Below are 27,322 nucleotides of genomic sequence, written 5' to 3'. Positions count from 1 at the left end.
TCGTACAACTCAGCATTTAATCGTCCCAAACCATGGCAGCGTCCGCAAGAGCGGGGCCCGGGCTTGCTCCGTGTGCACGCTTTGGGTCTCATAATGATTCTGGGCAAGCTGCTTCTCTCCTCTGGGCTTCTGCTGCCCTTTCAGACGGCCCAGTTAGATATAAACTCTTCCAGCTGAAAGCCATGAATTTAAGCCTCAGTCTTGGCTTGTGCTAAAGATGTTTCCAATAGACTACATCTAAATTGGTATCTAATTAAGCAGGACAAAGGGTCAGCCCCATCGCTCTTTCTGTCCTGTTGGCTTTTGCCACAGGTGCCCTCAACATGCTGGCCCCTGAGCTCCAACAGCCCCTTGCCTGGGTACAAATGCAGGCCATATTTCATGTATTTGATATGCTTATTCTGTAACGCTAGCTGTTGTTCATCTAACGACAGAGCATCAGCAGTGGGTAAAGCAGCCAAGCACTTTATTTTTTTTTTTTTTTTTTCAGAGTCAGCTTCTGAGCACTCCTGTCTGGAGCTGAACAGATACTGAAATTGTTAAAGGGAGCCTCTGTACAACTGATTTATGAACACTGAGGGTTTTGGGTTTTTGGTTATTTCTGTTGTCTTTTTTTTCCCCCACAACCCTGCAGTATGAGATCCAGAAGTACCTGCCAACTTTGACGGCGATGACAAACTGGAGTCCCCATCCCACCAGTACACCCACAGGGTATCACTGGGAGAGCACACTCAGAGAGGGACACGCGTGAAGTGATGTCACTAACGACCAAGCAAACCCAGGGGAAAAAAACAAACCCAGCACAACACAGCTGGGTAACTCCGCCAGGCAAAGCTCCCTACCCAGAACAAGCCAAGTTTCACTTCTGGCCAAAATTCCTGCGCTAACACTAACCGCTGCTTGATTAACTGATTTTTTCCTGAGATCACGATGCAAGTCATCGTCAGAGAAAGGGCTCAGGCAAGGCTGCCGCAGCGCCGATTCCCGGCTGACCGCGTGAGTCCGTCAGGGATCCAAGCCACCGCCCGCCCGTCAGGCCTGTCACCTGCAGCCCGCTCCCCCAGCGGAAAAAACACACCATTTTCCAAAGGTGAGGGAGTCTTGGGTTACTAGGAACACAAATCATTACAAGTAAAACTGCATTCCCAATTTATTGTATTTGTTTTATTTATAATTTTATTACTTATTCCACATTTTCCATGTGTTTCACATCATTCTTATCCATGCAGGCCTTTACATGGAAACTTGGGCTCTTCTCCACCGCCTCACGTGTCGAAAGCCTTATAAACAGCCTGGCTTCATTGTTTGCTCCGCAGGTTTCCATCCCACGAGCGTACGACTTAAGCTGTGCCCGGTACAAGGCTGAATGTTTTCACACTGTGGGACAGGACAGGGTGAGAAGGGAAGAAAAGCAACTATTAACGGGATAAGCTGCTGCAAATAAAGACCATCAAGTCGTTCAACTGGAGTTCTATCAGTTTGAGACCCCTCTGATTTGGGTTGCGTGGTTTTTTGGTGTGGTTTTTTTTTTTTTTTTTTCAGGTTAGGGTTTTAAGTCATCAAAGAGAGAGATTTTTTCCATGCACCGCAGCCCAGGCTGAAGACTGGTCAACGTGTTGCCCATGCACACCCAGCTTTCCCAGCAAACCAAAAAAACGCAGTTCACGGAACGTGGAGGAAACTCCTCCCGATGCTGCGGGTTCCATCCCTGCTCTGCACCTCTGGAGGGTTGTACCACACATCCGTGCGCACAGGTAACTCAGGACTTTCCTCTCTCCTGGATGTGTAAGCAAGCATTCTCTTTCATGCTCACGGACTGCAATCTGTGAGCAGATCAGGAGAGTTCAGCACTGCTGCTTTTAGCTGCACTTTCCAGGGTTTTTGTCAACAGCAACATGAGCTCAATTTGTGAACAGCCTTGGAAAAAATCTGGTGCAGCATCTCTACTGCTTAAATTCGGCACTGCCAGGCTAACAAGTTGTCATTCTGCTCTGCAGCACGTTTACACTCTCTCATCTATTTTTCATCAGTCTTGCACCCTTCCTGACGCCCTTATCAATTCGTGAGCGCGTTCATTCTGGTTCAGCGCAGTCCCACGAGTATGGAGTCACACATGAACCTGAATAATCTCTCGGATAGCAACACGATGCTCAGTTCCTGCAGAAAAACTCAACAAGTTTATTCTAGATTCTACAGTTAAGGTGACTTTTTTGTATCGTGAACTCAAGAAACAATGCACTGTTTGATGGCAGAGGAGGGGCAAGGAGATTGGATTAAAACATCTGGCGAGGTAATTAGATTCACTAAAAAGTTTACACTCCAAACTGCCGCTACATAATTGATGGGACTATTGTGATGTGTCACTTACACTTACTGGCGCGCGGCAGCCGCTCTCGCCTCGCCGCGCCCTGCGCTAACCTTCGGGGCTGACCTGCTGCGGTCCCCCTATTAAAGCCGCAATTAGGGGGTGACTCTTAATAGCGAGGTCTTGCTTCAGAGTGGGGAAAAATGTTTCTGTAGCTCACACGCGACAATTAAAGATAATTTAAAATGTAAGTAATTGCACTGGGTTTCTGGAAACTACTGTAGAGGTCTTGTCCCAGGCATCTGACAGGCATGGTGGTGTATTTTGACAAGTTTTGCACAGATTTCCATTAAATACCAACTAGCAGCTCTATTTTCTTTGGAGTCATTGGTCAGGAAATGGAGATTGTGAAAGGTCAGGCTTGGAAGACTTGGGAAGGGATGGAGGTGTTATTCGTGTTCTGATCCACGGGGATCCAGTTCCAACGTAAATCTTTCAGTCACTTGATTCTTGCTTTCTGCGTAGTCTTTGCACAGGAGAAAGGTAAGGACTGATCCACAGCGAAGAGCTTCTGTTGAGTTGTTTTCACTCCTGCAGAGATGCCAGGCAAGGTGGGACCTACAAAATGTTCATCTGCTCTCTGGAAACCTATAGAAACCTGGCGACTCAGGGTTGAGAGACCTGGCAATCACCAAAATTGTTGGTGGGATCTCCATCCCACCACAAGCATTGCACTAAACCTCTCAGCTAGCAAAACTAGATTTGAATCGGCAACTGCTCCGAGGCTTCTGCAAGGTCAGCAAAGTGTGAACATCACGCAGAATGCACCCAGATACTTTCAGAGGTTCAGCAGTCCCTGAAAGAGTTTTGTACCACGAGAACAAACTGTCAGATGAGTTTGGATTCTGCCACATGGTCCTAGCGATAATAAGCCATCTGCGTGCATCGTGCTGCGTGTGACATTTCCCCTCTCAATTTTGTCTCCATCACTTTTCTTCCAAGTCCTCTCTGATTTGACCTACATTTAAGCAACCCAACAAATGCCAGCAGTGCAGATAGCAGAGTTAAATATGCACTTGGTTACCGACACGCTAACGAAGAGTCATTCCGTCTATATGAGAGTGGAAAATAAGCACGTGAAAACAGGATGAGCCATAAAATGGCAAAGGACCCATCAGGAATATCACCACCTTCTGCCACATCTGACAGATTTAGGCTCCTATCTCAGTTAGTGGGACTTTTGCTCCTAAATCATTTGGGTAGGGTTTTAAAAGATGTTTGGTATCACAAGATGCAGCAAGAAAACTTTTAAATTTGAAAATTACACTTTTATTTCTTTTTTCAAAGCTAGATATCTAAATTGTGTTCAAAAGCTGGAGCATATACGTCTGTATTCTAGATGTATTCAGCTTGTGTGTGCTGGAGAATTAAATTAAATGTCTGTATAAGCAGATGCAGGGTCAGGATGTCTGAAAGCTTTACTCCTTGTATAATTTCATAGAGGACAAAATACATATAGGAAATAATCGCTAGGACAGACTTGCCCTCGTTATTGCTTTCAAGTGGCTGTCTTTCTGTCTGTAATGCATTGGTAACACCACGGCAGCTCACCACAAAACCAACATTGTGGGACGTCATAAAAACCAGAAAATGAAATTAAATATAAAAAAAAAGAAAGAAATGAAACACGTCTCTCAGGCAAATGCAGTGAAATGCAAGATTAAACTGCACAACTACAAAAAAAAAATTGCATCAAACTTTAAAATCATTTCTCTTCCTTCCTAAAATGAAATGATCCCAAATAAGAATATGCCTGAGGCCCTGGTCTTTGTATTTATTCAACTGTGGTGTTTTTAATGAGGGACTCAAAGATAAATTACTCCCGAAATGTAAAGAGAGCCGCAGTTCTTGTTTTATCATGACTTGAGTGTCACTTATGCGATGGCCAAATCCTTACGGATGAGCCAGAATGACAGGAACTGGTTTGGGGCTTGGGTTTTGTAACCCAGAATGGCTTCCTCTTTTTTTTTTTTTTTTAATGGAAGAGTCACCAATGTGCTCAGACACAACCCAACACATGGCAGAGTGACCCAGACAGAGGGAAAAGGTCCTGCGCCCTCCATAGAGCCGCGGCTGAGTGCGCCTGACAAATGCCACCGCGTGGCATCGAGCGGAGACAGGCGCTGCAAAAAGCATTCCTGGGCGCGTTCCCGGTGCCTCTCCGAGCTGCCGGAGGAGGTTTATGTTAACATCACACGGCTGTCTTCAGCCGCGTTTGTTAGCACAGCCCATTTGGAGATCTGGCCATCTTGGGCTGCATGGGGAACGGGGGTGGGGGGGGGCGGGAAGGCAAAAAAAAAAAAAGGAAAAAATATATCTAGGTATTTAACACCAGCATCTTCACTGGTAATGCTACCAAACGCAGCCTCCTCTGCCCTTGTCCACGCGAAACCTTTGTACAACACTTGGAAGGCAGCTTTTAAAAATGGTTTTGAAAACATAACACATAGGAAAATAACACACTACAGAAACTTGGCAATCAGCTTGCCTCAAGTAGCCAAGCTGGGCATGGAAAAAAACCCTCGACAATAAAAGGTCATTTCTAGCCAAGTTTTAAGGGAGTATACAATACATACCTTTTTTTTTCTCTGCTCTTTGCCTTAGTTATTGGCCAACTTGGCTAGGAGCTGATGGAAAACACTGAAATGGAATTATTCTAATTGCTTCTTTTCTCTTTTTGACCAGGCAAAATTCCTTATAAGCAATAATTTAATTATGGCAAAAGAGCAGCACAGACACAGTTTTAAGGCTGTATCATCAAAAAAACCCCTCTTTTCTACACCTTACATTAAACTAAGGCTAGTTTGTGAGCGCCAATGATCTACTCTACTGGTAGTTATGATTTTTTTTTAATTGTTTATTATAAAGTATGTCATAAAGCGGAAAATTACTGGTGCCAATCACATTTCCAAGCAGGCTCATTCAGAACCCCGTGCCGTAAGTCAATTAGGATAATAAACCCGCTGGAGTGAGGACAGGGGGCTTGCTTGGAATGAGCGTTTCCATCCTGGCACGCTGTAGCGCGGGGATCAAACGGGAGACGTTGAACAAGGGGCTGCTGAAGCCACCCTTCCGGCTCGCCCGTTGTGTGGCAGCTCTCCCCCGAGATGGCTCCAGTCTGTTCCAACACGTTCCCACCACCTCCTTCCTTGCCCCCAGGTATTCCAGGTGGAGGGTTGATTGAGAGCAAGCCCCGTGCTGACGTAGGTTGCGTATTTAACATCCTGCTCTGTTTCATACCTTCGTGTGCCTTGGGTTTATTTTCTTTTTTTTGGAAGGGTAGAGTTTAAAAAAAAATCAGTTTAAAAAAACAGGATTTTTTTTTTTCCCCCTGAGAGCTTAACTGGAGGCATCCTCCTCTGCTTTTGAAGGATGTGGGGTTTCTGTCTGGAGGATCAGAGTTGGTCTGAGATGTTTGACCTAGAAACACGGGTAATTCCAGCTTGCATCAGCCCAGGCGCATGCGTGGCCTGGACGAGATATTTCAGAAAAAGGTGCATGAGCAGCTCATGAACAGCAGTCTCTGTGGGGTGAAATACCCTGATGATGCTGGGATGTTCTGATGCAAGGACACTGACTCTGGGTGTAAGTATCGGTTTTGAAAAGCTGACCTACACGAGAAAGAAAAGGATGCAGGCGTGGCAATAAAAGGGAAAAATAAACCCCAAACAGGTTAGAAGATGAAAAGCAAAAAAAAAAAAAAAAACAGGGAGCACAAGCCTGAGATCCACAGGAGGTTTATAAGCTGCAGGTTTGGGCTGTGTTTTAATAAGAACAACAGTTTCCTCTCTGCCACTTGTCAATTAAATACGGCAATTCCTTTTCAAATAGAGCTGACCTTACATTTGCTCAGACTCTCTTGGAAACATCCTTCCAAGTTGAAGAATTTATTTTTTTTATTAAGTGAAGGTTTTGCCAGATGCATTTACCTCTTTGCAATTTTTTTTTTTGTTGTTTCACAAAATAAGAATCTAAAGTTAAAAAAAAAATATGTATTCCGTTTCTATTTATGCCACTGGAAAATGGGAGGAAGCTGCAGCAATGGAAAAAGCAAAATATTTTCAGTTTGGAGAGACCGATTTTTTAACAGAAAAAATTCATGGCCAAATAAATTGTGCAAAGAGAAGGGTATTTTCCCCCCAGTAATATTTCATAGCAGAGCACTACAAGGCGCCTCCAACCCCATGTTGGTTGCAACACGTACGCAGCGAGCGACTGGGCACGGGCTGTGAGCGGGGAGCGTGGCCCAGCTGGCTGTCACGGCTGCTGTGTGCCAACCCACAGGCAGGCGTCTCCAGCCCGGGAATTTGGCACCGGGCGACGCGCCGCAGCGACGAACAGCCAGCCCTCCGGGCAGACTTCGTTGCGAGCTGTTTACTGGTGCTACTGGGGGGCTTCGCAGCCCAACAAGCCTTGCCAAGCTCAACATGGGTAAGGAGGGTGGGGCCGTCTCTGATTATACCCCTTGGGAAGGACCTACATGACCTAACATATCTAGCACATAAGAAGTCCATTCCACGCCGTTTAGATGGCGTTTGGAGGCTGGCACTGGTTCCCACCACAATACCATCTTTTCTGTCCTTGGTCACTGCTATTCCCTTGTCTCTTTTCCTCAGCCTAGCCCAGACACTACCCACTCACTCATCTTTTGGGTTGGCAGGACATAAAGTCTCACTCAAGTGTGAGACCCTCAGAGCATCAGCAGCACATCCCACCTGGCCAAAGAATCTGGAGGCTTCTAGTGTGTACAAGTCATTGTCATCATCTCAAGCAACATTAGAAGGAAATTGCTTTAGGGCACTGGCATTACTGTTTGAGAGTATGTGTTGACAGTGCAATGGCTGCGCCATTTTTATGAACCTCAGGCTGGGTTAGATTTGAATGCAAGATCACCAGCTTTAGCACACACACGTTGGCCAGCTGAGCTGAAAAATGAAGGTCTCAGCATCACTAGGAACTGGCGGTTGCTGAAAAGTTACTGCCCATCTTTGTGCACAGTCTTTGCCAGCGACAAATGAAAAATGATAGGCATTAGTTGAGAACAAGATGTAATTAAATGCCTACATAGCACTGTAATTACAAAGAGGTAGGTGATTAAATACCATTCCTAATCTGGACCTAAACCTGTTAGCAGGAGACAATAGATTGCAAATAGATACACACTTTAGCCAATGAGTTACACAATCTTACACTCCCACAGTTACCAAGAACCTGCACATCTCCAGGTCTGGCTGGTGCTCGCCTGGCCTGATGGCATCACCAGGAGGGTGCTTACTTATCCCAGACAGTGAAAGTAGCATAGACTGGAAGTTTGCCATGCAGGAATGAGACTGACCCACGCGTCATCCAAAAGCCCTCTTCCACATATGTCATTGCAAGACGTGTCACTGGATTTAGCACTTACAGACGAACTTGCAAGCAGGCATCAGGATTTTACTAAAAATTAGGTGTGCATTAGCAAGGAGATGGCTGGATCATTTTCTCCCAGCTTTTCCTCCTTGACAGCTCACAAGATGCTAAGTCTGCACCTTCTTCACCCCAGGGATGAGCCTGGATTCAACGTGAGGAAAGCAAGATAAAGTGAGAAGGGAAGCTCCATTTTTCTTCTCCTCGATGAGTCCCACCACCAGTGATTTACAGCTAGCACCTTTCACTTCAAGAACCTGATGCCAACATGACCTTCTGCAGTAGCTTTTTGCCCTGGACACCAAAATCATACGCTATATATGGAAATGGAAAGTCTGTCATGCTGGGTGATCAGCACAGGGGCAACTATTTGTGTTTTACGACCTCAGCCTCCAGCATCCCAGTGGTGGCAAAGTCCATGGGAAATCTGAAGTCTGGATGGAGGAAAAAGGCAACAGACAGATGTCGTTATCATAATGAAAGTTAGCTCTCCTGTCCTTTTCCAGTTAGGGGCTATCTCATACTGGTGAAAGTTAGGGATGGTGGCCTTTTCAGGGTCGAGCTGTCATAGAGGAGCCAGGGTAGAAAAGCAATGAGAACATCCCTGTGGGGAAGGTATCATGACAGAGGGAGGTCCCCCGTGCAGGTAAAGATGAGGTGGACAGCACCAGCTCCCCTCTGAGGGTGTTCCCCATTCCTCACCTTGCAGGCAGCCCCACCAGCTCCTGGCTGCTGAGTCACCGTGATGCATAACCTCATCATCCTCTTAGCAGAAAGCTACTTCTGTCTCCCAAATACACACAGGAGAAGCCTTGGTCAGGCAGAATGCAAAATGGCTGTGTGGCCTCCCTAAAGGAAGCAAACGCAAGGAGGTGATCGTCAGCCCACTCTTACCATCTGATGGGGCTTAAACCCAATTTTGTCCCAAAGCTCTGGACAAACAGCAGTGCTCAAACCACAGGGTAACATGCTTAGAAAGGCTGGCTTAGATCCTAGTCTAGCTGAAAGCAACTTGAGACCTGGCCAGCCCAAGCTGAGTGTTTTGTTGTTGTTTTTTAAAAATGATATTCATTAAGACCAGGAGTCGGGCAAAGTTCCCCTCTTTTCATCAGGCCAATGCGCTCTTCTGCAATTGCTAATATTGAAAGAAAGAGATGGAGGGAAAAAGAAACCTCAGAAAATAAAACTTATTTGGCTTTGCTGATTAAAACCAGTTTGTGTTTCATTGTGAAAGGCTGCGTTTGCTCAAGGTTTATTCAGTTCTGGTCTCTTCCATCCACATAAGGTTTGTTTTAATGACCGCGGAGTTATATGAATCTATTAATTTTTTTTCCTGAAGGTTTCATAATAACAATGCCTGTTTTTTTCATATAGCACTTTACAGCCACGCGTCTGGAAATGCATTGCAAATGGGCAATTAGTGTCAGCCCTATTTTGAAGATGGAGAAACTCAAGCAGAGTCCAAGCAGGACAATTCCTAAATAGCAATGCCAAAAACAGGCATTTGTCTTGATCTTGAAAATATTGCAGCTAGAGCCTGAAAAAACTCTCGAAGACAGCTCAGCAAGGACAAATGCAAAGCATTTCATTGAGTGGAAGGAGAATGACTGACACGGGAATGACCGCTGATCACCGGGCAAGCCTAGCGAAGCTCACGTTGCAGTTAAGCAGGAGTTACCAGTCATGTTCCCTCATGAGAAAGGCAACCACTGGAGCAGGAGGTATAAATAGGTTTATGGCCCACAAAGCCCTTCAGAGATGCACTCTCCTGCCACCAGCTCTGGGATGCTGACCCAGCTCTCAGCACCCATCGCCTTGGAGGAGTGTGGTGGCCCAGGACAGACAGACAAGTGAACGATAGCAAGGGTGGATTGACACACATGGGTGCTTTAACCTAATGAAGAGGAGGAGGAAGAGGACTGTCTCACTAATGGCAGACTTCAAAGAGGCCACTGCACCACTTACCTCCCAAATCCAGCGCTGGGGGAACCCCCTCCAACGAAGGGCTGACGGTCACCAGTTTAGAGGCTTCTATTTTTTGACAAGGTTTTGTTTCTTTTCTCCCTCCAAATGTTTTAATGGGAAAATCTGGAAAGGCTAAAGCTCAGAGTAGAAAAACAGTGAGATAGTATTATTTGAGGCAAATCTCTAACGTTAACTGAGCTATGTGGGAGGCAAGAGAAAATGTTATATGCAGGGGAATATTAAATTATTAATATTATGTCTAGGTTGAGATTAATAAGATTCCAGAGACACACAATAGCCGCCTGCTGCCTCCTCAGGTATGGAAGTGTGGAGGCGTGCATTTAATGAGCGGACTTACACGAGGAGGACTGCCGCCGGCAGGGAAAGAGGTCCTGGGGCAGGACAGGCTGCCTTGTGCCGCAGGGCTGACTCCAGCCTAGCAGGGAAGAGCAGCAGTTGCACAACAGGTCCTTGTGCAGGGAGCTGGGCAAGCACGTGTGGTCCCACCAGCACTCACGGGGAGTGGGAGCAGGCTGAGCCAGGCTGTCCTCCCACCCTCCTGCGTGGATGGTGCAACTGCAACCTTGTCTTCCTTTCTTTTCTCCTCCAAGAGGAAAGGATGATGAAGAGATCTGCTACCAAATCTGGGCACCACCAGAGATGCTAACACCAAACCTGCGCCCTTCCCTGATGCACTCGGCTGGATGGGCTCCTGCAAACGAGGGGTTGTGGTTGTGCTCAGCCACAGCTGCCAATTTGCTGCCAGAAATATAATGGAAATACATTCAACCCTTCTGAGAGCTGCTGGATGAAACTCCATCACCTCTGCAAAAGTTCTGAACAGTCTTACCCCAGGGCACTGCGCAGACTCCCAACCTTTGTGGTCCAGCCCACGCAGGGCTGCAGCATCCCAGGATGCTCCTGAGCCACTGCTGGTGGATGGGCCACCCGAGAGGAGCACCCACAAGGCACATAGAAGTAATTGAGGCAGTGCCGGGGGCGTGGGCTGGGTGATGGTAGACAGCCGGGAGGAGCTGCTTGCAGGTAGGGGACGTGGGAGCGGGGCAACATTCGAGCTGGCTGGAGAGCCACCGCCGTATTTCACTTTCCTGCCGATCCCCAGAACCCTGCCTATAGATCATCCTGCCGGAGCAACACGTGGATCTAATTCTCTAATGCCAGGCCTCGCTGCGCCGTTATCCACATAAATCCCGAAGCCCTGACACCAGCCTTTTCATCATTTAACTGGAGTTTGTGGGGAAGAGGGAGTGGAGGGAGCGTCGGCTTGGAGGGGGAGATGGGTCTCGGCAGCAGGCACAGCCCCTCTTTCCTTGTGGCCTTTATCCTCCTTAATAATCCTCTATTTCATCTATCAGCTGATAACATGTGGGTCCCATTTCCCCCCCGCCCTCCCCACATCCGAACTAGATGGCAGACAAAGCCGTCCCGTGAGCTGAGGCATGTTTGCAACTGCTCTTGATTAAAAAAAGAAAAAAAAAAAAACCCCTTTCAATGTAACGAACGCAGGCTCAGGAGGGCTCCCATGCCATCGCAAAGTGTGCCGGTGACTTTGCTTTCAGGCTTCCTGGTGCATAGTCTTGGAGCTGATTCTCTCCTGCCAGCTTCTCACCTGGGGTTCACTGGTACAAGGGAAAATCTGCCTCTTAATGACTCTCCCAGCTCACTTGATCTACTTAAACAAATGTCAAATGCATTAAACAATTTCAGTGGCATTAGGAATAATTCCAGGCATTTGGGGGTAGGAGATTTTGAGAGGCAAAGAGTGTTTCATCCAAAATATTTTTCTATGTAAAAAATGAGAAAGTTTTTTGTTTAAAACCCAGAAAATCTGCAATTTAAAAATCAGAATGGAGGGATTAATGAAGCAAAAAATTCTCCCTCTTTTCCTTTTGGGGTGGGAATTAATAGAAGTTACTTGGGGTGTGGGGGTGGGATGCAGCAGAAAGAAAAAATGCCTGTTCAAGTGAAGCAACCAGGAAAGTATCAACCAAGCTGGGGACATTGTCACTGTCAGACATTTCTGCCTGCTATTCGCAATACGTTAATGTAAACAGTCTGAAATGGACCCTTAAGAAAATTTCTCGTTGTTCAGAATTTCCATCCTACCTGTTGTCAGCGTTGCTGGCAGGGAGTGTCATCCTCCAGGTTTACAACAAAGGAAGATGTTGAAATCCCACGGTTTGAAATAAGTTGGAAACTTGAGGAGGGGAGCAAAAGCAAGAGAGAAAGAGGACTCGCATCTCCCAAGACCTGGACAAACATTTAATGACCAAGAGCTCCCAACACTTCTAGGCAGCAATCAGTTTCTGTGAATCCTTGAGGTTTCTCCTTCCTGAAAAAACAGAGAAAGACGATTAATTCAGCACAGAGCTCAGGACCAGTTTTGTCCTGAAATCATCTCCCAGCACCATCGCGCATTCATTTATCTACCAATCCGTTTGAGCGGATGATGGTCTAAATTTCCATCCTTCCCCTTGCATTGCCACCCATCAACTGTGAATCTGGTCCTCCGCAGGTTTTCTGTGGTCCCAGCTGCTTTGCTGCCCCCTCCCAGCTTTGGGCTCAAACCGAGGGGGAGGGTGCTGCCACCCAGCCCTGTCCCAGGCTCTGGGGCTCATCCCCACGCCTTGGGTAGGTGCCTGTGCCCCCTCTGGAAGAGTAGCCCCTGCTAAGCCCTGCGGTGTGGAATGATCCTGCACCAGGCTGGGAAATCTCAGTTAATTCAATTAGAGAGCAGGCACTGCTCTTTGAAGCTGCCACACACAGGAGCTTACGAGAAGTGAAGAACGAAGGAAAATTTAGAAAAATACCGAAGAAGAAAAGATACAGAAGGGAAAGAGATGGCGAATGGCAAGAAGGGAGTTAATGAGAGCCAGAAACGCAAGTTGGAGAAATGTTGATTTTATTTAGCATTAATTGCAGGAAAGAGCCTATAAAGTGTGGTAAAAAATTATTAAGTACCACGATGCAATGCCAGCTTTGTGCCAGCCTTCCCAACGAGGCAGGTGTATTATTCCTAGTTCCCTAGGTATAAATAAATAATTGCTTTTCCACATCTTTTTTATGATGGCATTTCATTATTTTTTACTGCCATATTGTTATGGCTCCAATTCCTCCTGAACAGATTTGGAGATCAGCCGGTGGAGGAACGCGCGTACGTGTGTGCGTCCGGACGCGTACGTGGGTTGGCACATGTGAGCCGTGGGAGCTGGGGAAGCAGTGAGGTGTCCCAGACCACAGCATCCCGAGGGAACACGCAAAGCCTGGTCCCCCTGCCCATAGGATGAAATAAGTTCTCGTCTGTGCCCCAAGCTCTGACAACGATGTCCGGATGACTAGAGACAGGAAAATTACGGCCACAGTTACGAGACGATGTGCATCACGTCAGGGAACCGCTCAGCAAATTCAGAGGGAACATCTGTAACAAACGGGTCATCCAAGCCACCTTTCCTGAGAGAGCGGCTGCTCTGGGACAGGACATTTTGGAGGAGACCACTGCGGTTCAAGCTCCAGTATCATCTCAGCCTGTTTATCTTGATGTCAGGGACAGGTTTTCCTGGGATATCCCATCCATCTATGACTCCTGTTTGCATGTATTGAGATGAAAAAAAAAGGAAAATGAAGCCTGTATTCCACTCCACTTCTAATTTTCCACTCATGCTTTGCCCATATGCTCTCCCCAGCATTGTCACACGCAGGCTCGGATACTGCCTCAAGCTCAGAACAATGAGGGCAGGTCACATTTTTCTGAGCAATGTTTATACCAGCACTTCTGGGCTTGTTTTATCGAGTCGCTTACTTCTCAGAAGGAGACTCAGCAGGGAGATAAGCGCTGGATGTGTTTTCCTAGCAACGTCTCCTGCTTCAGATGCGGCCACCAAAGACGTTTGGGGGAACGGTAATGCCTCAGTCCAAGCTCTGACCTGGAACCGTGGGCTCTGCGAATTCGCATAAATCTTCAGCTCACGTCCAAATCACTGCAAGGTTCAGTGAAAACAGCAAAACTGCCAGTGAATCTAACCTAAGCTTTAATCCGGCTCCGGCGTGATTTATGACCTCAGGCGGAAACCATGAAACACGGTGGCTTCAGCCCCAAACCGGAGGATGGTCACCCCAGTGACCACCCCAGCCCCGAGGTGGTGGTGTTCAGTGCTGAAGAGTTGGGACAGCCTGAAGCTCAGATGAAATTGAAGAGCACAAACACACCCCAACAAAGTCTTCAAACCCCGTTCATCGTGTGTTGGATAAATGGAGCTGACACACAAATCAAGCCAGTGTCCTGCTCAAGTCAGAGTCAGGAAATTAAACAAATCAAAGAATAATAAGGGCAAGCAAGCAATAAAGTTACTTTTTCTGATTGAAAAGCAGCAATTCACCAGCTTCACCATTTGTGAACAGTGCTTCCCTAACTGCAGAATTCTGTAATAGTGCTGTGGTATTTTTGGTCATTTACAATGGCTTTTTAATATTTATTCCCCTATCAAAATATTATCATAGACAGTAGGAGTCAGAATTATTTTTTCCCACCTAAAAAAGAGGAAAGAAAGAGGGCTTCAGTCTCAGTGACCCAATTTTCTGGGGAAGAAGAGGTGTCACATCAGCAGGGAAAGATGCTTCTGGTGTTCTCTGCTGGCAAAGTGTCCCCCAGCCAAAAGCAGAAATTGTTATCTCTACAGAGCATTAACGAGGCAACTTCCTCTCCTTTCCCTGACCCTCATTATCTATCTACGTATTACCTTAGAAAAACTAACCACAGTAACAATTAGCATAGGATCCCAGGTGACATGACCAAGACGACACTTGACTGGTCTCCAAATCAACACTGCCTATCAGCAGTAACCTCCAAATAATCACTCTCCATCAACCAGCCCCTGAGTCTGGAGTCTCTTTCATAGTTTTACTGAGAAATAGGTGGATGGGAGGGGAAGGATGAGTGAGGGAGGGGATTTCTGCATCGTTGCTCTATTGAAAGGCAGCCACGAAGAGCTGCTCGGCTCCGAGCCCGCAGTTTATAGCCCACGTTGATGTGTGCTCATCGCTCTAACATCTGCATCCCATCCCGGTGCCCACTTTGTCTTTTTTCCGACATGCTGAGAGCATCCCCCGCCATGTGCATGTAAATCTCCGAAGGGAAACACTGCATCATCGTTTTTGAGCAGAAAGGCGATCCCAGGCAGTACGTTATAGCAACACCTGCAACGCGCCGCGGCTTTTCCAGCCCAGACTGTGCCATTACCGTGGCACAGGGCTTCCACTGCCTCCCGGGGCCCGCAGACGCCCTGAGCTAATAAACCGCAACGCAGACGGTTTACAACACCCCATAGGCTTTTGGGACACGGGGCAACGAGAAATGGGTCACCTAGCCAGCGACTTTGGGGGACTGGGGAAGGTGATGCTGTGCGTGCAACAGCCCCGCGCTGCAGCCGGGCCAGGCTCCGCGTGGCGGGGGGCTGGTGGAAAGGGCACACGCCACATCAAGACAGAGATGCCAAGAGCAATCGGGGTGCTGGGGAATGGGACAAACTGAATTTCTGCTTCCTGAACAGCACCCAGAATCACAAGCGCTCTCATTGCTACTTCCAAGCGTTTTGGTCACAGTTTTCTTCCATTTCTTTATGCCGAAGGTGAGCAACCACTGTTGTGACAGCAAAGCTGAAAAAATCAAGACTAACTGGACATGCTCAGGAAAACATCATGGGTTTAATTTGCTGCAGAAGTAAGAAATTAGTCACTTGACCTTTACACCACATCAGTTTCTTCAGGCAGACAAAACCGAAGGCAGTCTCCTGATTTTCCATAGCTATTTCTCATCCCTGAGATAGCAAGTGTGACTTCGAAACAGATGTCACAAAAAAGCCACCCGACCCCAGCTCCCTCTGTTAAAGCCCAACGCGCCTGTCCTAGTCTGATCAAGCTTTTTCTTGAGGGGGATGTCGGCAAAAACAGAATCCAGAGGGCTCGCTCCCTCCCTCTCTTTCAGTGCAAAGAGAGAGTCCCAGCTCTTCTCATAGGAAAAAACAAGCTTGCACCGAAAGGTTTCTGCAGGACCTACCTCGTAAACAAAATGAGATTAGTAACAAAGTTTTTGCCTTTTTTTTTTTTTTTTTTTAAATTTCAAGTGAAAGAAAGAGTGCAACAAGGAACCAGGAGTCTGTCTGCCATGGAATATTCCTGCAGTACTTGGGGCTGTGGTTTATTTTACTAGTGGTGACTAGTTCAAGCCACATTTAGTCAATAAATATGAGATATGAGGTCACTCCGCCATTGAGCTGTTACCCTGTCTACATATTTCACAGCTGGGTAGTAACCTTTTAACTAGCGTCTACCTCGGTGGGGAGTCTCCATAAAAAAAGAGCCAGGATCCATTGGTCGTGGTGGGGGATCAAGGCATAGGAGCACCATGGAGATTTCTGAGCAGGCTGATTGGGAGAAAGGGAATAGTCAGGGCTTCACTTTTCATGTTCTTTCCCCAATTTCCAGTGACACAGCACCCAGCAGAGGAGCCCTTCGAGCTGGCCCTGCATCACCATGCAGATAACAGGCGACGAAGCAGCACATCCCATATGCTGAGTTTTACAGAGAGTTTCTCCATCTTTCATATGGAAATGGGCCAAAAGATTAATTTTCTCCAGTTTCCAGATTTACAGAACAGATCTGAGTCAAATATTTCCAAGGGGTTAGTCTCTCCTTATATCCATGTCTTAGAGGACTTAACAGAAAGATTAACTGAAAGATTAATACGCCTTCATGTGAGTCCATAGGTTCTCCTCACTGCCTTTGATTTGCTTTGCTTTGGGATGAGGAGGACGTTTCCCTGGTTTCTCAGCTGGTAACTTGGGGCTAAGCCAGGTTAAGATGGAGCATCCCTAAGTCCACCATGAAACCGTGTGAACATCAGCACAATATTGCAATGAGAGCGAACGTTCTGTGATGGTCCCAAGTACAACCGGGAAGAGAAGCTGCATCCCTAGCCCTGCCCCTGCCCTGATTTGAAACCTCCAAGGTTTCAAGTAAGTGGATCTTCCGCCGCCATTCCTGTAATCCTGCTTTGTTTCCGTCCCACTCCATCGTTGGCATGGTCCCGCCAAGGGTTCAGTCCCAGAGATGGTGGCAGCAATCCATAAGAAAGCAGTGAGCATGAGAAGGGACCCAGGCCAAGCAACCTGGCCTGGCTCCAGAAAGGTGTTCAGGCATTGAACAGAAATGAAACGGATCAGTGGAGATGGTGAGAAGTGGGCAGGGAAGAGAAAGCAAACCCAAAAAATAAAAGAGGCCACGTTAGGGAAGCCGGCCGTGGACCAGACCATGGAGCTGTACGGCTTTACACCAGCTCTGCCCATCGCGCTGGTGTACGTGCGCTGCAGACGAACGGAGGCCCGGGACCTCAGCTGGCCTCATCCTTCCCTGCAAACTCCCATATCTGCAACGCAATCGCCAACAGCAAACCCAGGGAAGGGGGGGAGGTGGCATGCCCGCCCTGCCGAGCAAGGTGCTAGGAAGCCCTTTCCAAGCATTGCACACAGTCTCCAAGAGGCGAGCCAGGAAAGCAGGAGCTCGGCGCTGCTGGCAGGGCCACGGCGATGGCTGGGTTGAGCGCCTGGCTCCTGCCCTCCGGCACACTGGGAATCCCAGCCTGGCTCTCCCTCCCTGATGTCACGGCCGAGGCTCGGCACCAGCAGACGCGGCTCCGGCGCCGGGAGAGGAGGCCGGCTCCTCCCAGCTCAGCTGGAGCCTCCAAAATCAGAACCTCTTCTGTCAGCTGCCTTTTATAGGGCTATAAAACCACGAGTTCGCGTACAAGCCTGTCAGATGTTGGCCGGCATCAGCCTCTGCCACCTTCATCACCACCTTCCCGCCTCCCGCACGCACACAGTCTCAGCTCCCTCCATCATCTCCATCTCCAAAACCACCACTTGAGGACCAGTACCCCTCGGATGGACAAGCAGACGTAGAAAGATGGACTTGCAGCAACGCCAGCACAGATGGACGTGGCAAAACAGGGTATGAGCGAGGTAATGAAATGCCCTTTACCTGGAGCCTCCCCATCCTAACGATGCTCGGTGACATAAACATCCTCACGAGGCTGCGGCTGGAGACCCACCCACCAAATCCTCCCCACCGCCCACCACAGCAGCCCCCCAGCAGGTTGGGACGAGGCAGTGGTGCCACACACCATTATCAGACACCGCGAATAACGCGTACACTTGTAATGCTGGGCCCAGCGACAAGAATAACATGAAATAACACTGCACCCACCCACTGAGAACACCAAGTGTGTCACACTCCTCTGTGTCATGTGTTTAAAAATATCTCTACCGACAGCCTTTTTTCCCCCCTCCCCTTTTCTGTTCGTATTTATTTATATTTTTTGAACGCCTAACTTGGCCAGGTGGAAAAAGTTTGCATCAGAGCCGAAGCAGAGGATGGTGACGGGTGTCTGCTTGTTTTACGTTAAATGGGAGGAAAAGGAGAAAAAAAAATAAAAGTTTGCAATTACATGTTCTCTGCGGAGAGGTGTGGCCATTGGCACAGAGAGAGGTTTCAGCCTAAACCGCACGGACAGATGCTCTGGGAGGTGGCTTTCGTGGCCAGTGGAAATACACAAACAGGGGCAGCCTGCAGCCGAGATTTTATGGGAGCGAAGGGATTAGAAGCTCATTGAACGGCTGAGGAAGAATTTGGTTCTCCTAAGGGCTTCCGCTTTGTGTTAGTCGCTTGGCCCACATCTGCGTAAGAAGCTGCCAGCCCCGGGTGACAGCGCCCGCGTCCCCGTCCCGGCTCCCGCTGCAGCGGGGATGGCGGCTGTGGCCATCCCGAGCAGCAGGTCCCCATCGAGGGGCAAAGCCGCCCGAGCCTCAACTGGCCAAAACCGGCAGCACACCGCGGCCCCTATCCTGCCTAAACACTTTCCCTACCCTCTCACTGCCTGCAATCTTTCCCCCCCCCCCCACAAAAAAAAAAAATGTTGAGGTTATATTTAAATCTCCAATACACATAGTTAGCTTTCAACCCAAAGCATCCTCAAATGGAGGCATCTGGGAGCAAGGCGTATTTGGAGAGCAGCCAAAAGCAAACAAGTCAAATAATGGGTCAAATCACAGGCGTAAGGGGAATTTTGCCAGCTGAGAATCGGGGCTTTAAGGCAAGGCTGAAGGAATTGGCAGTCTGGGGAACAATGGAAGTACAGGAGACAGAAAAAAACCCAACTTGTTGGTAAAATAAAGGCTCTCTACGTTACCCTTGTCTGGCCTACCAGCCTTGCCAAAATGACTTTAAATTAAACCGAGGACGATTGCACTTGTAACAGGTACATCTTCACGCTGAAGACAGGATGAGCCAGCACCGCAAGCGCCTGCAGCTGGGGAGGCTTCATTTCTTTCCCCTTGAAATTCCTGGTGCCCTCTGGGGCAAACGGTTCCTTTCTAAACCAGCACAGAGTGGCTTGTGTCTCTCGATGTTGTATTTAATTGTCTTTTATAAACCTTCCCAGAATTAGTCAACCATTTTTTGTCTCTTCCTTTTGCACAGGTCTCTAGATTCCCAGAAATTCTGGACCTTCCTCCTTCCCAATCCCACATTGCAGCCATTTGGGGTTCACCCCATCACACAACCACTCCTGCAAACATTGATCTCCCAGGTACCAGAACGTCCTTTCTACTGCTGCTGCTGCTGCCCATCACAAGAAAACGTACTTGAAATGAAGGGCTGAAACAGCCCCAGCTTAAAGTATTAAATTGTGCTATGTTAGGTTTTGAGGTTTGTTTGGGTTTTTAATCAGACAAAAGCACAACCACACAACAGCCATCTAAAAGCACTTCAGTGATGCTGAAGCCCTCACGTCACCACACGGGACGTGCCAAGCCACGGAAGGTCTGATACGGCCATAGCTGCTCTCCCCATGGAAACCTGCTGGCAGAAAACCCATCCCCAACCCTCCGGAGCGGTGGCTGGAGCTCAGCTCACCAGAACACTTCAGTTCCCAAAGTCGACACCACTCTGTCTTGCCCAACGAGGCGTAAAAGCATCAAGAGCTCATCAGTGCTGCTCCTGTCATCTCTTCAGCCTAATTTAATCCTGGAGAGAAATGGATTTGGAGCTATTTTTTATTCTTTTTCCAGGATGGGAAAAGGATAAAAACAATGCCATGGGACACTCTGAGCTTAAAGTCTCTCCCCTTAATTTTTTTTTTTTTCCCTTCTTGCTTTCTTCCACAATAGCAGGCTGAGGCACCAAGTCAAATTGCTGGCCTCACGCACGGCTGCTGCAGGGTAGGAAAAACGCAATTGAGCGGTGCCTACAATTGCCGTGTTGTGGCTTTCGGGAGGCTCAGCTGCCGAGCTAATTTGGGGCAGTTTCCTGTTTTTCTAGAGCAGATAGAAGAGAGAAGGGAGATGCAGCTCAGCTGAGCGGCTCGAGCTTGCGGCTCTTGCGCTGCCGGGATGAAAAGCTCAGAGCAGCAGACCAGGAGCCTCAGCTCAAGCCTGTGGTTAATACCGAGCCCAAAGCAGCTCGTCTACCGTGCGGCAAGAGATACACGAGGCAGAAGCTGGCTCTTGCAACTGGAAGCCAAAGGATGGGGCTCAATTTGATTGCTCGGCAGCAGTTTGGTTTTGCAGCAGGGACCATGGCTGATCGGGCGGCTGGCAGCTCGCGCGAGCCCCTTCCAGCTCTGAGCGGTCACCGCTGACATCCCTCCGGCTCGGGAACCACTGCATCTGCAACGCGTAAGCCTGATACACCAGCATTAATTAACTTTGTCATTATTCTCCAAGTACAACGACGACATATCTTAACTAATTCCTCAAAGTCTCCGCAAAACATGCGCTAAACCAAGGGTGTATGCCTGTAAATACGTGTGCACACACCGCACATACGCACCAGCACTATATATTACCAGTCTAGAACATACTCAGACGTTGAGTGCGTTGTAAGGACAGCGATTGCCAGGGCACTACTGTATTTTAAGGAGCCAGCTGACAGGAACGCTCACTTGGCCCCGTGCTGAGCGGCAGAGCCGTGCCCAGCTCCTCAGACAGGCGTTAAAGCCCGTACCAGGCTCGGTGACAGCCATTCTCCAGCCAGTATTAACCAGGGGTGCTCATAGTTGCCCCCAAAATCTCCAAATCAAGGAAATGCCGCTTATAAACAAGCTGCTTTGGGGGAGCCTGCCTAAAGGGGCCTCGCTCAAACCTCCGCCCCACCTCCCTTCACCCAGCGCATCTGTGCAAATAAACAGGAGCCGCTTCAAGCGGCGGCCGCCCCTTCTGCGCGAGGCACGGGCTCACGCCTGCCCAGTAACAGTGAGAAGGCGGCGGGTGCCGCAGCCCCTTGTTCAAACATCTGCTGTCCCGAACAGGAACAGCCAAGTACGGCACATGCTGGTTCCCGACGCAGACAGCGATGGATGTATCTTAAAAATGCTTTTCATCATCCTCACCGGGGAAGGAGTTCACCACTGCCGGTCGGTCCCATCGCTAGCACAACATCCACCACCGCAGATTATGTGACACTGCAGCCGGCAACTTCAAAAAGGACAGGATTATTGTCTAATTGGATTTCTGGTCTCAATTAGGGCAGAAGGGAAACCAAATGCAAAGCTGACATGGAAAGCTTCAAACATCTGTAACAACAAGTGGCTAACGTACAACGGGCCCTCCTCGGAGCACGCAAGGGTGCAGAGGCTCCTGGCGAGGTGTGCAGGGACTCACCTGCTCCTACGTGAGCCCACGGATGCTTCAGATCAGTAGGGACCGGTTACCATCAAACGTCACCTCCCTTCCCCGCAGCCTCGTGACAGGGATGGTACCCGGAGGAGCGGGTTCAGCCAGACTCTGACTCCTTCCCCCGTCCAGACGCAGGCTCAGCGGTGGGAGACAAGCAGGAGCAAAGGGAGCAGTACCCCCGCAGCTCGTCTGAGAAACCTCAGGAAACTCAAATCGGTTTCACCTTGAAATCAAACAGAGATTAGGGCTTAACAAGCAGCTCAAGCAAAGTAATGGCCCAGGCCACATGTTGCAGATCAGATGCCATGTGAGGCTAATTATTGCAGCCCAAAGGTTAGAATGGCTGCTCAAGCATTTCCACATGGGCTTCGAGAGCCAGCCCGGGAAGCACCAACAAATAAATGAGTGAGTCAGTACAGAGGTACCAACAGCTGATGGCCAGGGACATCCCGCTGTGAGCAGGGACAGATAGAGCCCGGGCAGGGGTGAGCCGAGCCACCCCTGCATCACCGCAGCTACCGGTGTGGCCGTGCCACGCCACACCATGCCCCCCAGCACCGTCCATCAAAGGATCCCAGAGACCTTTAGGCTAAAGCCAGGCTCATCCTGCTCCTTTCTGTCCCTAAGGCAAAGCTGAATTGGCAGCAACCCCAGCTGCTGCATGCACAGGGCACATGCCCCCCCATTCCTCTTTGCTTCCCTCCCAGCGCAGGAGATGGGAGATGAGACTGGGACGTGTCCCAGATCACCCAGTTAACTGGCACTGGGCTCTGCCGACCAAAACGCCGGTGATGGCATCACCATCTCTCGCACAAGACGGCATCCGCTGAGCTGGGAGGCAAACAGCTTCCTTACAGTTGCTAAAATCCAACAGCAACTTCTAGCTTTCAAAACCCGTGCTCCTGGGAAATAAACCTTGGGAACTGCCATGCTCCCCACTCCGACTCTCCCTCTGCGAGCTGCTGGACCCTCGCTCCCGGGACCCCCACCCTGGCCGAGGCCACGCGCTGCATGAGGCCAAAAACCGAGGACGGATCTGCTCCATCAGTCCCACTCTGACCCTTCAGGCTGGGCTCCTCAAACACACAAGCACCCTCCGCATCCCCGCAGCAACACGGGGCAGCTCTCCCTCCCTGCTCCGCAAAGGGCGGTGTGCCCGGAGCCAGGGAACGAGCCCGCTTGTCCTTCCCACGGGAAGAGGCTCCGGGAGCCTGGGGCTCGCTCTGCTTTCCCCTCTGCACAGGGGAACCGGAGGTTTGCACAGCATTAACCTTTTCCTTCAGGGTTCCAGCTTACAGTGTCTAACTCTATCTTGCCAGCTGATAAAAAATTGGGGGTTGCATGCATTTGCATGGCACGTTTACATCCCCACGGGGCTAAATCCTGCTTTGTGAACGTGCCACAGATGCAGCAACCCAGTGGCTCCACGCAATCCCAATCCTACCTCGGCATCACAAGACTGAGGGCCATGCTTCCAGGGAAGGAGTAGAAATTACATCAACATTTGGGGCACAAACTCCTCCATCACGCTGCATACTGTGCTGATACAATGGAAAAATGCATGATGCTGCTCCCCCCCCCCACCCCAAAAAAAAAGGCCTGTTTTTCTCTGAGCCGTTCACCAGCATCCTCAGTCTCCCGGCCACGGTGCTGTGGCCAAGGGGTGCCCGGGCTCGGTGCCGCTGCAGCCGGGGGGAGCCTGGCCGTGGCACGCCGTGCGACCGCGTCTTATTTATGACACCAGTTCTAATGATCGGCTGCGGCCACGGAGGAACTCCCAGCAATTTCCACCCTCAGTAGACACAGGTTTTCAGCACCGGCTATTTTTGCTGCCCACAAGTATTTTTGTTCAGCTGGTTCAAAATCAGGGCTGTAAATGGAGCAGGCTGGATGCTGAGTGGGTGCGAGCAGCTCCTGCTCCATCGGAGTCCAAGGGAGATGCTGCCGCTCTCACCCACGCGGCATGAGATTACTGCCTGGCCCGACTCCAGAGGGGCTTCCAAGCTGGTTTTTCCTTTCTGCTGAGCAATCTGGAATTTTATTTTCCTCTGCTATGCGTTCTCCTCGGTGGCAAATGAGGGGGCTGAGTGTTCAGCACAACGTTGTCAATGCTGCTGCTGGAAGAGGGGCTGGAAGCAAGGCTCAGGTTTTGGAGAGCATCAGCGGCAGGACTGGGAAACGAGCCCCCGGCAGCCAGCAGCACTCTGTCCTATATGGAGGCTAAAAACAAAATGAAATCTCACAGAGGTGGCACAAATAGCAAACAGAGTGGAAAGAACAAATGCTGAGGAGAAAAAATAAAACAAACCACAAGAGCTGCAAGCAAAGTGGTTCTAGAAAATGGAGGCAGCTTAAGTGATTCAGAGAGTCTTGTCTGAGTGTCAGAGGTTCAATACCATTGCCTCCAATTTAAATCATTTTTAAAAGAAGTGCAAAAGAAAGGTGATGAAAGGGCCCTAACGTTGTTCCCTGGTCGGAAAAACACAGCCCACTTGTGCACTGTGGTAAAGTTTTGCATTTTGGCTAGACATCGCGTGCAGGGCTATGCTGGAGCCTCTGCTTATTTTTAAAAGTTGAAGTCACCAGTGATCCATGGAGGGAGAAAATGCTTTTGCCTTTGAGGAAGATATTGTAGGAGCAGCATCTTCCAGAGTAAGGGTGCACAGCTGCGCCTGGGGGGTCCAAGGGGGCCATTGCATGCATGCGGGCCTCCTAGTCGAAGAACGCGTGGCTGAAGACCAGACCTTGGACTGCCACCTCCTCCTGGCTAAGGCCTGCCATAGATCATGGGATGGTTTGGGTTGGAAGGGACCTTGAAGAACATGTAGTCCAGCCCACCCTGGGCTGGGGCGTCTTTCACCAGACCAGGTCACTCAAAGCCCCGTCCAGCCTGACCTTGAGCACTTCCAATGGTAAGGCATCCACAACTTCCCTGGGCAACCTGTTCCAGTGCATCGGCACTATCCTTGCAGAAAATTTTTTCCTTATATCCCACCTAAACCAAATCATAACCACCTCTCTCTGTGTTCCCGCTTTGGAGCGGTGCTCGAGGACACTGGAACTGCTGACAATGGCAGAGGTTTCCTCCTCCAGCGTGGAGAGCTGCAGCTCAGCCGCACCACTGCGGGGACTGGAGCATATGGACACTGGGATGGGGATGCATGGCCACATGCCACAGCTCTCACAGCACCCTGAGCTTGGGTAAAATCACTCAGTGGCAAGGCTATCCCCGCATCCCTGAGCACGCAGGATCCGAGCAACCCCAATCCTCACTCCCAGAGGCGCAGGCAGCGGGTTTTGACGTACCCACCCTGGCTGCCGGCCTCGCCCGGGATTCCTAGTAGGCAAGGCTGAACCCTGCGCCTTTTCCAAGATAAATACACTGGGCTTTAGGCAGTTTACTCTATGGAGGCCCTTTGCCGCGGCCCGTCTGCTCTGACCAGACGCTGGAAGAGCCGTGGCACCGCGTGCCAGCCCATCCCAAGCAAGCAGCGCGTCGGCCTTGGAAGCGTGGTCCTCCTTTTTTCCGCAGTATTCATGCACCCAGACATTCTGTGCACCAAGGTGGGCTTGATAACCTCACCCGAGAGCAGATCACTCCCGTCCCTGCATCGCATCACGGGTTTTAAGCTCAGAGGAGCTGTGACCATCGTCCATCTCCTTCGTAACCCAGGCCAGAGACTTTCGCTGCTGTGTCAAAACAATAACTTCTGGTTAAGCCTGCCAAAACACTTCTGTGTGGATGTTCTCTCTGTCTTTTAAAGGAGAGAAATGCACAATAAACACCCTGCCATTACAACAGCCTCGGGGATTTGGGGTGTCCGTGCGGGTATGGGCTTGTACTGAAAGATAAGTTTAACAATTGTGTGATTGCTCCTGCTTTTTTTTTTTTTTAAACTCCCCTCCTGCTTATGCAGTGAGTTACTAATATCCTGATTGGAACCAGATTTGCATGAATTAGAAGTCGAAATTGGAGCAGCAACTGCTGTGCAGAGGATGTAAAGGGAATAAAATGAATGGGGTATTAACCTTCAACCACTGAATATTAATCAGTGTTTCACAAAAAAGAAAATACAGAGGCTGCCACACTAAATATTTTTAGCATTTATTGACGGGCTTGATTTCCTCTCTCTTCTAGACCTTTTGCTTCCAATCACAGACCATAAAAAAAATCACATAGGAGATGGGAAGGGGGAAAGAGGGGGAAGGGGTGAAGAAAATACAAAGATCATCCGCTGGATGATACTTGTGCGTTATGCAACCCATCTAACAGACAGGGCACCTTATCCCACAAGCGATCGGTTCAAAGGCTCGTTTCTCCAGGTCCCAAACCAAACAGAAACCTACCCTGAAGCACAGCGAAGCCTTCGGAAATGAATGCACGATAAAGAAATAAACTTCTTAAAAGCTAAAATTCCCATGTGCTGAAAGGTAAAATGCAGTTGAAAATCAGCCTAATAAACGAATCAGCTCATTAAATGAAGATTTTTTTTTTTTTTCCTCCAGTGCAGTTCATCAAAGAGTCCCATGGAAAACAAAATTGAAAAGCTTACCAAAATGCCCCATCAAACGGTGACATCTCCATCACTTTGGCCTGAGAGCGATGGCCAGAGCACGGCCGGGTGCTGCATCCCCCAGATTCTCACTCAGTTCAGCTCGTCAACCTTCCACTGGAAAACAGATAAATTGGGATTTGTATTAGCAGCGATGGCCATGTTTCTCCTTGGGGTGCTACGGGGTGCCGGGGTGGGTTGGGCTGCAGGGAGGGGTGGGTGGGCAGGTGGGTGCGATGGGTGGTGGGGGACCGATGCTGGGACCAGGGGCTCCTCGGGAGGTGGGGGCTCGCTGGGCAGACAGCGCAGCCCCTCTTTTCCCGCCGGTGCCAAACAGCTGGCAGCGAAACCATGTCAGATTGTATTGACCAAACCATGTCATCCCGGCGTTTTCTCACAAACAACATCGAAAATAACAACAAAAATAAACCCCACACAAATGGAAAACTACAGAAACTCTTCTGTTGCCATTTCTCCCCTGCAAAATTTGGCACGGGGGGATTCCAAAGCTAGCTATCCCTTGGAATCTCTTTTCAGCAGAGACAATTCCCTCCGTGCCCAGCACTGCTGCCCTTCTCCTCAATGCACCTTCGTGAAACAGAATGCATTTGTTTTCATTGACTTCTTATCGAGTTACCTGGATTTGTTTCAATCCTCAGAACGTATTAGAGAGAGGGAGAGAGAGAAAACAGTGGTAGGTTTTCAGGAAATAGCAAGTTCTTTTTCACTGAGATAGAAATCATTTGGCAAGCCACAGTGAAATACTTCTAGGTTCCAGAAGAAAGCAAGGGAGGGGGGAAAGCAAGCAAGGAAAGGGAAGATGCTAATGAACTGCAGAGGAGAGAAAAATAAAGTTTAAAAGAAAATGAAAACAAAAGGGAAAAAAAAAAACCTCAATGCTGGTCCTACATCCGCATCCAGCTGATCCGTAGGGGAAACGGCAGCGTGTCTCTAAGTCATCAGATAAGGATCAGCCCTCCTTCCTGGGGAATGGCTGAGGATAGGTGGCGTTACAGTCCCAGAAATAGCCGGCATTTAGAGCCTTTTTGCCAAAAAACCCTAGGGACCATGGCAGCAAAAATTTTAGGGGCATGCTTCCCTTCTGCCTTAGTAAGAGGAGAGCCCAGCAGGTATCTGTGTCGGCATAACCAGCAACAAACGGGCCTGACTTCAGCACACGCTTAAGTGCCTTCCTGTTAAACGGCGATAGCTGTTGAGTTGTGTGAGACTCTTTCATCTAGGGCTCTGAAATCTCCCAACACACCAAAACTGCCTTTGCTTTAATTCCT

The 27,322-nt window shown here is 49.1% G+C and overlaps 1 long non-coding RNA gene across 3 annotated transcripts in view; it reads right to left on the bottom strand.

Moving 5' to 3' along the window:
* Positions 1–1,142: 1,142 nt before the first annotated feature.
* LOC147598450 (uncharacterized) overlaps positions 1,143–27,322 on the bottom strand; it is a 108,323-nt gene continuing 82,143 nt past the window's right edge. Inside the window, exons 1-6 of one of the 3 annotated variants that reach the window (XR_015260556.1) lie at positions 22,925–23,075; positions 21,466–21,703; positions 11,864–12,089; positions 9,737–9,868; positions 8,474–8,620; positions 1,143–1,377 (exon numbers count right to left, since the gene is read on the bottom strand). This is a non-coding gene — a long non-coding RNA (uncharacterized LOC147598450). Of the gene's footprint in view, positions 1,378–8,473; positions 8,621–9,736; positions 9,875–11,863; positions 12,090–21,465; positions 21,704–22,924; positions 23,076–26,033; positions 26,151–27,322 lie in introns of those variants that run through there. The other 2 variants (XR_015260557.1, XR_015260555.1) reach the window with 2 other exon arrangements.

This window comes from Chlamydotis macqueenii, chromosome 18 (genome assembly GCF_036417535.1).
Source record: "Chlamydotis macqueenii isolate bChlMac1 chromosome 18, bChlMac1.mat, whole genome shotgun sequence".
Classification (NCBI taxonomy): Eukaryota; Metazoa; Chordata; class Aves; order Otidiformes; family Otididae; genus Chlamydotis; species Chlamydotis macqueenii.
This window is presented reverse-complemented; position numbering and strand designations above follow the sequence as displayed.